Source organism: Orycteropus afer, unplaced genomic scaffold, assembly GCF_000298275.1.
Source record: "Orycteropus afer afer isolate SDZICR_OR568_19922 unplaced genomic scaffold, OryAfe1.0 scaffold00268, whole genome shotgun sequence".
Classification (NCBI taxonomy): Eukaryota; Metazoa; Chordata; class Mammalia; order Tubulidentata; family Orycteropodidae; genus Orycteropus; species Orycteropus afer.
The window spans coordinates 3,573,847-3,584,324 of NW_006921855.1; the positions used below are offsets into that span (position 1 = coordinate 3,573,847).

Here is a 10,478-nt window from a genome sequence, read left to right on the forward strand (position 1 = left end):
TACAGACATGCCTCAAATATTTCAATAGCCTTTCCTTACACTGTCTTTTCATAGTAAAAGCAGAAATAAAATGAACAACAACAAATACACTCAATGTTAAAACCACAAAACAACTTAGAAACTTGAAAAATTAGATACTTCAGACAGGCAATAAACTTCATTTTATGAAAGAAATACATTCCAAGTTTCAAAGATTTCTCAAGTTCTATAAAATATCTTTCATCATTAGATCACTAGATGACAACTTTCAAAATTCATGATCTTCTGCTGAGTAGGACTCGGTGTCATGCACTGGTTTAAGTCAAATCCATTTCAAGGCATGTCATGGTGGTATAGTAATAGGAATGGCGGGATGGTAAAATGCACAGTCAGGTCTTATACACTTAGTGTTATACCTACAATATCAGGTTGTAGAAGGAATATTTCATTATCTTACAAGCAGGGAAGTAAAGGCAGAGCTGAGTACTATGAGCTGGTGCTGTTGTAAATGTTGGGTTTGTAGGCAGTACCGATATTTTACTCAACTGAGTGAAGGCACAATCTGGCTTAGTACGTTTGGCATCATATTTACAATTTAGATGAACAGACAAATATTTTTCAGCAAACTTACAATTAATAAAGGCTTTGCGAAGTGAAACAAGGCGATGGTAAGTACACTCATCCCCATTTTTAAAGGCAGGTCAGTACTTGCAGCACTCTAAATGTTTTTCATGTCACACTCAAATTCACTCATTTCAGCCTTGAAAAACTACCATTTTGGGTTTCCAAGCTGCGTGCTCATTAACTGCCACTGCTTTGGGTGGAAGAGACCTTGTTTGAGGCTACATTTGGGTATACTGGTTTCATTACTTCAAAGTACATGTGTTCCTCTAAATGTGACATGTAATTTATGGGGTTGGGAACACTACGCATCATCACTATTATAAACTTGGAACTTGCAGGTATATCCAGCTGTACACGATTACATGGTGTCTACAAAAGTTGTTCTGAAAGTACCTGAAAAGTTTCTGTAATCTTCATGCCAATTTGTGGTTTAGTGTCACTACTATCTCCTCAGACAGCTTTGGCTTCTTTAGAATGAATAATCTTGTGTCTGCATAGATTCCTTATCACAGTAATCTTGACTCAACTGCAGAGTTTCTGTCATTACTTGGTTAATTTGCAGTTGGAAAACACTTGCATTTATTGAAGCACTTGACCTTTTTCTATTTTCTCTCCCTTTGTTTCCTCTTCTTTAGGGTTCCTGTTGTTAGATGCTGTCTTGTCTCTTCCAACTCATTGCAACTCTATGTACAACAGAATGAAACCAGCCTATTCCTGTGCGATTCTCACAATTGTTACTATGTTTTCGCCCATTTTTGCAGACACTGTGTCAATCCATCATGTTTAGTGTCTTCCTCTTTTTAACTGACCCTCTACTTTACCAAGCATAATGCCCTTCTTCAGGGACTGATTTCCTCCAGACAACATGTCCAAAGTATGAGAGACAGTCTTGCTATCTTTGCTTCTGACTAGCATTTTGGGTATTCTTCTTCCAAAACAGATTTGTTTGTTCATCTGGCAAGCCAAAAAAAAAAAAAAAAGGTAACTCTCTGCCATTGCCTCAATTCTGACTCACAGAGACTCCCATTGTGCTTCCAAGACTATACATCTCTATCTATGGAACTAGATAACCTCATCTGCCTTCCACAGAGCAGCTGGTGGGTTTGAACATCTCACCTGCTAGTAGCAGCCAAATGCCTTATCTACTACACCACTAGAGTTCCTGGTTCATGTGTCAGTCCATGGTATTCAGTAGTCATCAATACCTTAATTCAAATGCATCAATTCATATTTTAGTCCTTACTTATTGTCCAGCTTTGACATGCATTTGAGACAATTGAAAATACTATGATTTGGGTTAGGTACACCTTAGTCCTCAAAGTAAAATCTTTACTTTTTAACGTTTTCAACAAGTCTTTTGCAGCTGATTTTCCCAATAGAATACATCATTTGATTACTTTCCTGCTGGTTCCATGTATGATGATTATGAATCCAAATAAAATGAAATCCTTTACATCTTCAATCTTTTCCCTGTTCATCTTGATGTTGCTTATTAGTCCTGTTGTGAGGATTTTTGTTTTCATAACGTCTAGTGTAATCCATACTGAAGGCAGTAGTCTTTGATTTTCATCAGTAAGTGCTTCAAATCCACTTTACTTTCAGAAAGCAATGTTGTGTCCTTTGAATATTATAGGTTGTTAACAAGTCTTTATACAGAGGGAAGAGGAAAACAAAAGATGGAGACATTCAATCTTGACGCTGCATTCTGATTCATATAGTCCAGCTTCTTGGATTGTATGCTTAGCATAGAGATTGAATAAGTATGGTGAAAGGGTATATCTTTGATGCATATCTTCCCTGAGAGTAAACCACACAGCATCCTTTTTTTCTTTTTTTTCTTCTTTTTTTGTGTTCAAACAACTGCCTCTTGGTCTATGTACAGGTTCTCCATGAGAACAGTTAAGTGTTCTTAAACTCCTATTTTTTGCAATGTTATCCATTATTTTTTATAACCCACATAGTTGAATACCATTTCCTAGTCAATGAAACACAAATAATTATCTTTTTGATGTTCTCTGTTTTAGCCAAGATTCGTTGGAAATCAGCAATGATAGCCGTCCTGCTACATCCTCTTCTGAATCTGGTGTAGATTTCTGACAGTTCCCTGTCGATGTACTGCTGAACCATTTTCTATCTTCAGCAAACCTTTACTTGTGTGTTATAGTAATAATATTATTGATATTTTTACATTCTATCGTATCACTTTTCTTTGGAATGGGCACAAATATACATCTCTTCCAGTAGATTGACCAGGTAGCTGTCTTCCAAATTTCTTGGCATAGATAAGTGCACCCATTTGTTGAAACATCTCAGTGGGTTTCTACCAATCTTAGAGCCTTCATTTTTGCCAATGCTTTCAGTGTAACTTGGACTTCTTCTTCAATATCATTGGTTCTTGATCATATACTGCCTCTTGAAATGGTTGAATGTCCATCAATTCTTTTTGGCACAGTGATTCTCCGTATTTCTTCCTTCTTCTTTTGATGCTTCCTGTGTTTTCAATACTTTGCCCACAAACCAAAAGCATTTGCCATCAAGTTTATTTCATCTCACAGTGACCTTATAGGACAGAGTAGAACTGTACAAAAGGGTTTCCAAAGTTATAATCTTTACAAAAACAGTCTATTACATCCATTTTCCCATGGAGAGGCTACAGGGTTAGAACTGCTGACCTTTTTGGTTAAGAGCTGAAGCCTAAACCACTGTGCCACCAGAACTTCATCTTAGCCATGTTGTTGTTAGGTGTATTGAGTGTGTTCCAACTCTTAACAGCCCTATGTACAACAGAACAAAATAATTCCTGTTCTTGCACCATCCTATATTTGAGGCTATCCTTGCAAGCACTATGTCAGTCCATCTCATTGAGTGTCTTTCCCTTTTATGCTGACCTCTACTTTACCCTAGCATGATATTCTTCTCCAAGCACTGGCCCCTTCTGACAATATGGCCAAAGTACGTAAGTCAAAGTCTGGCCAATCCCAGTTATGAATAGCATTCTGGTTGTACTTCTTTAAGACAGATTTGTCTGTTCTTCTGGTAGTCCATGATATTTTCAATATTCTTCACTAGCACCATAATTCAAATGCATCAATTTTCCTGTGGTCTTCCTTATTCACTGACCAGCTTTCATATGTGTATCAGCCTATTGTAAAGAACATAGCTTGGGTCTGGCACACTTTAGTCTTCAAATGACATCTTTGCTCTGACACTTTAAAGAGGGCCATCGAAGTAGATTTGCCCAGGAAAATATGATGTTTGATTTCTTGACTTCTGCATCCATGAGTGTTGATTGGGCACCCAAGCAAAATGCAGTCCCTGATAATTTCAATCTTTTCTCCGTTTATTGGCATGGTGATTGTTTGTCCTGTTGTGAGGATGTTTGTTTTCTTTTTGTTGAGATACAATCCATAGTGAAGACTATAGTCTTTGGTCTTCGTCAGTAAGTGCTTCAAGTCCTTCTCACTTTTAGCAAGCAAGGTTCTGTCATCTGCATATTGCAGGTTGTTAATAAGTATTTTTCCAATCCTGATGTCACATTTTTCTTCATATAGTCCAAGTTCTTGGGTTATTTGCTCAGCATACAGATTGAATAAGTATGGTGAAAGGGTACAACTCTGACACGCACCCTTCCCGATTTTAAACCAGGCAGTATCCCCCTGTTCTGTTCAAATGACAGACTCCTGGTTTATGTACACATTCCTCAGGAGCACAAATAAGTGTCCTGGAATTCCCAATCTTTGCAATGTTATCCATAATTTGTTATTAACCATGCAGTCAAATGTCTTTGCATAGGCAATAAAACAGAGGTAAATATGTTTCTGGTATTCTCTGCTTTCAGCCAAGATCCATCTGACATTAGCAATGTTATTCCTTGTTCCACATTCTCTTCTGATTTTGACTTGAATTTCTGGCTGTTCCCTGTGACTATATTACTACAACTGTGTTTTAATTGTCTTCAGCAAAATTTTGCTTCCTTGTGATACTAATGATATTTTAAAATGATTTTCACATTCTTTTTGACCACCCTTCTTTGGAATGGGCACAAATATTGATCTCTCCCAGTCAGTTGACCAGGTGGCTGTCTTCCAAATATCCTGGCATAGATTATTAAGTGCCTCCGACATAAATGATTAAGTGCCTCCAGAGCTGTATCCATTTGTTGAAACATTTCAATGGGTATTCTGTGATTTCTTGGAGCTGTTTTTGGCCAATTTCTTCAGTGCAGCTTGGGCTTCCTCCTTCATTACCATTGGTTCTTGATCATATGCTACCTCCTGAAATATTCGAACATCAACAAATTCTTCTTGTTACAGTGATACTATGGATTCCTTCCACTTTCTTTTGATGCTTTCTGCATCATTCAATATTTTATGCACAGAAACCTTCAGTATTTCAACTCAAGGCTTGATTTTTTTCTTCAGTTCTTTCAGCTTGAGAAATACTAGTGTGTTCTTCCCTTTCAGTTTTCTAACTTCAGGTCTTTGCACATTCCATTAAAATATTTTGTTTTCTTGAGATGTCCTTTGAAATCTTCTTTCAACTCTTTTATTTCATTTTTTTCCATTCGCCTTAACAACTCTCCATTCAAAAAAGAGTTTCAGAGTCTCTTATGACATCCATTTTGTTTTTTTCTTCTTTCCCTGTCTTTTTTTAATGATCTCTTGCTCTGTTCAGATATGGTTTTCTTGATGTCATCTTACAACTTGTCTTGTCTCTGGTCATTGGTGTTCAATGCATCCAATCTATTCTTCAGATAGTCTCTAAATTCGAAATCATTTTGTCCATGGAATTCTTTAATATTGAAACTTGAGGCTTGAATTTTTTTCTACTATTCTTTCAGCTTGAGAAATGTATGTAGTGTTCTTCTCTTTTATTTTTCCAACCCCAACATTTTACACATTTTTCTTGTTGGCTCCTGTCACCATAATGTAATCAGGGTGTTCTTCATTATCATAAGCTCCTAATTCTTGCAATTTCCCTTTAATGACTCTCTGGATCTGTGACTGATCTTGTCCCTGTCTGTATGGCTTCACAGCAGGCAATAGACTTGACACTGGTGGCATTCCATTTACCTGGTACCCTGAGCTAGCACTACTCTGCAGAACTGTCTCTACCTATTACTATTCTTTACAGAAAATAAATCACAAATAACAGAAACAGATTACTTGTGGAAAGCAAAGAGTAAAAAGCAAGAACATATTTAAGGTGACTTAGTCTCCTCAACCCCCATAAATACACCACTTAGCATAGTAGAGGACAGACTTATATCTAAAAGAATACCTGTTCACCCTTCTCAAATTACCCATGTCCCTTTCTGTGTCACTGGGCAGACATGGCTTGATCAGGTGTCAGCAGGTATCTCTCTCTCTGTCCTAGTTGGTGTGCTGTCAGGTCAAATTAAACATTGTGTGGCTGTGTTTCTTTCTCTCTCTCTCTCACTGTTTCTTTCTGTGGCTTTTCTTGGCTGGCCCTGACTTCCTGTTTTTGCTGGTACAACTCACAGTCATTACTCACTGCCGTCGGGTGGATTAGACTCATAGCAACCCCTCCTTGGGTTTCTGAGGCTGTCTCTCTATTGAAGTATATTGCCCCATCTTCCTTCTAAGGAGTGGCTGGTGTGTTTGAACCACCAGCCTTCTGATTAGCAGTCAAATGCCTTAGGCACTATACCACCAGAGCTCTAGCTCTCAACTATTAGCTTCTGGAAAACCTTAGGAAAATGCAAGGATTAGGCTGACATTACAATAGCTCATATAATTTAACATCATATGTCTTATCATGTCTCTATTTGAACACTGTATAATCCTTTATTATAATACTTACACCAGTGAATACATAAATCAATGTATATATTAGATTAGAATGCATACCTAAATGACAATCACAGGATATGAACATTTTGAGCTTCTTGAGCGATATCTATAATTTATTTTCTTGATTACACCAGAAATGTGTGAGCATCGGTATTACCAAAACCTACTAGTTTATTATTTTTAAAATTTCAATAATTTTACATATGAAGATGATATTATAATTTGTGTTGTCATTTCTCTGATACCTATGTCTTTTAAATATGACCCATTTTTAGAAATATGCAAGTCTGAGGCAACTGGAATATTCAGTCTGAAAGTGCCTCCTTACTCAAAATAAGATATTTAGGAGAAACTTTTCCAGTAGTTATTTATTTATTTTTTTAATTGACTGTGATGGTAGATTAGTACCTACAACTCTGAAAATCCAGGCCAAAACCAAAACCAAACCAAACTCACTGCCATTGAATCGATTCTAATTTATAGGAACCTTCGGCGGATATACAAGCTGTAAATCTATGGAAGTAAATCACCCCATCTTCCTTCTGTGGAGTGACTGGTGATTTCGAACTGCTGAATTTCTTGTTAGCAGCCAAATGTGCAATGTAATGTAGTGTTCTTATATTGTGTGTGAATGCATATGTGTGTATTTCTGTGTGTTTGTGTGTATGAGAATATCTGTTGGGGATTTGTGCTATGCTATAAAGCAATAGACAGAGAATGCTTGTGACTGTGCATGTGTCTCTTGGTGTCTGTGTATGAATATCTGTGTGGGTGAGGAATGTGTGGTACTATATGTTCTAGAACTTCCTGGCCTTGACTGTTCATTTATTTTCCATGTACTCACCCATTGCCATCCAGTTGATTCTGATTCATAGTGATTCTTTGGATAGCGTAGAACTACCCTCCGGGGTACCAAGGCTGTAATGTTTACACAACCAGACTGCTACCTCTTTCTGCCATGGAGTGGCTAATGGGTTTGAAGCCTCAGTCTTTAGGTCAACAGCCAAGTGAGCAACCCAAGGTCCATTTGTGCATGCAGGAGAGGACTAAATGACTTCCTAAATATAATGCTGACCTTAACTTCAGCTCACCATAGACCATTTCTAAGTGGCATCTTCACCTTGTATTTAGGTCAGAATCTTGTCTCGGGTCTTTGTTTCCATGAAAGAAAGCTTATATGAGCCTTCAGGTGTTTGATCTTTAATGTTTTTATATTGACTTGCAAACATTAGCTCAGAATACATTTGTTCAAAACCGTATCAGGAAACATAATCTTCAAACATATGCTGCCCAAATTTTACTAGACATTTAACTTGTTGTTGTTGTTGTTTGCCATCGAGTCGGCCCCGACTCATAGCGACCCCTCCTTGGGTTTCCGAGGCAGTATCACTACGGAAGTAGGATTGCCCAACCTTCCTTCCGAGGAGTGGCTGGTGGGTTTGAACCGCCAGCCTTCTGGTTAGCAGTCAAGTGCTTTTAGCCACTATGCTACCAGAGCTCCCAGACATTTAACTTAGAGTAATTTAATTTATCAAGGATAGTTTGAAAGAAACCTGCAATCCAAAGACATTTCTAAATCACTATGGATTGAGAAATTCTATAAAGAAAAATAACATGAAAACCTATTATTGTAATACTGTAGGAATGGTATAGAAAATATTGTTAATTATACCACTCAGAAAAAAACAATATTAAAGAATTAAGGGAGAAATTTCTTTTAGATTTGTCAAAAATGCCCTTATTCCACTTAATTTGACATTTTTTACATGCATTAGCAAGGCAAAAATTATTAAGTGGCCAATTTTCCTTTTTTACTTTGTTACCAGAAAGCTCAAAAACAGATTTATAGCCTACCATGTAAGAATCTAAGGAGTTCTGGTGGTATAGTTGTTAAGACATTTAGATGCTAACCAAAAGGTCAGTGGCTTGAACCTTCTTCATGGAAGAAAGATGAGACAGTCTGTTTCTGTAAAGATTTACAGTCCATTTACTTAATGGAAATCACTATGAGTTGGAATCAACTTGATAGCAGTGAGAGAGTGAATGAGATGTAAGACTGTATTATCTACATTTTGACTGTATGGATCATAAAAATATTATGGCTAACAATGCAAACAATGGGGATTCCAGAACACTTAATTGTGCTTATGAGGAACTTCTGCATAGATCAGTTTGAATAGAACAGGGGGATACTTCATGGTTTAAAAATCAGGAAGGGTGTGCATCAGGGTTGTATCCTTTCACCATAATTACTCTATCTGTATGCAGAGCAAATAATACAAGAGGCTGAACTATATGAAGAAGAACGTGGAATCAGGACTGGAGGAAGACTCATTAACAACCTGTGATATGCAAGTGACAGTTTTGCTTGCTGAAAGTGAAGAGGACTTGAAGCACTTACTAATGAAGTTTAAAGACTACACTTTACAGTATGGATTGCATCTTAACATAAAGAACACAAAAATCCTCACAACTGGACCAACAAACAGCATCACAATAAAGGGGGGAAAGATTCACGTTGTCAGGGGTTTCACTTTGCTTGGATATGCAATGAAAACCCATGGAAGCAGCAATCAAGAAATCAGATGTATCGTATTGAGCAAATCTGCTGCAAAATACTTCTTTAAAGTGTTAACAAGAGCAAAGATGTCACTTTGAGGACTAAGGTGCACCTAAAAATGTGCCTAAGGTATTTGACTGCTAACCAGAAGGCTGGCAGTTCAAACCCACCAGCCACTCCTCGGAGGGAAGATTGGGCAATCTATTTGTGTAGTGATACTGCCTCAAAAACACAAGAAGGGGTCCCTATGAGTCAGATCTGACTCAATGGGAGTGAGTATGGTTTTCTGTTTTTTTAATGGAAGTCATGGTATTTTCAATTGCCTCATACATGTGTGAGAATTGGACAATGAGTAAGGAAGACCAACAAAGAGTTGATGTCTTTGAATTATGGTGTTGGTGAAGAATACTGAAAATACCATGTAGTGCCAGAGAAACAAATCTGTCCTGGAAGAAGTGTAGCTGGAATGCTCCTTGGAAGCAAGTATGACCAAACTTTGTGTCACTTACTTTGGCCATATTTTCAGAAGGGACTATTCCTTGGAGAAGGATATCATACTTGGTAAAGTGGAGGGTCAGCGAGGTATGGAAAGACCTTCAATGAGATGGATTGACACAGTAGCTGCAATGATGGCTTCAAGTATAGCAAAGATTGTGAGGATGGCACATGAATGGGCAGTGTTTTGTTCTGTTGTATATGAGGTCACTATGAGCAGAAGCCAACTTGATGGCACTTAACAGCAACAATTATCTGCATAGCTATACTGAAAGTATTTTATTCTTAATAGTTCATTTCTATGTAATGAATCAGATAATTAAAAAAAAGTCCACATACAATTTCCAGTCTGTTACCTATACTGGTAAAAACCATGTACATTTAATTGTGTCAATAATTGAGGTATACATATATATTTTTTTAAATAAAGCCAAGTTAACTTTTGTTAATGGTATTTTAATTCTCACTGTTTTCTTTTTTTCACATTTTATAATGAGTGCCATTTGCTCTTGATAATGATCTATTTTAGTTTGTAAGTTAATTATGAGCATCCATAATAATTTTGTTGTTGTTGTTGTTATGTGCCGTCGAGTCAGACCCGACTCATAGCTACCCCTCCTTGGGTTTCCGAGGCAGTATCACTACGGAAGTAGATTTATTCTCCTTTTAAAAAATGCATCACTATGATTTTTGAGGCAAATTTTACATTTACAAAATTAATATAATCCTTCAAAATAATAAATTCAATTGATTGACTTTCTTTGAAGAACTTTTCTTTGGGTGAGTGGATTCCTGCAAAAACTAGCATCTGCTCTTCTGATCTGTTTGAAGTGCCACTTAAATAATAATGAGATAATTGTACATTCAGAAAAATTCTTGAGTGTCAGTTATTAAATTACAATATGCTAAATCTAAGCCAACATTTCTATATTTGTCTTTGTGATATGGGATCAGACCTCTGAAAACCACATTTTTGCTTTGCCAACTGTTAGGCTTTACCAATGAAG

General features: G+C 37.0%; 1 pseudogene; it reads right to left on the bottom strand.

Moving 5' to 3' along the window:
* Positions 1 to 301: 301 nt before the first annotated feature.
* On the bottom strand, positions 302 to 5,666 carry LOC122150966 (annotated as a pseudogene).
* Positions 5,667 to 10,478: the final 4,812 nt, after the last annotated feature.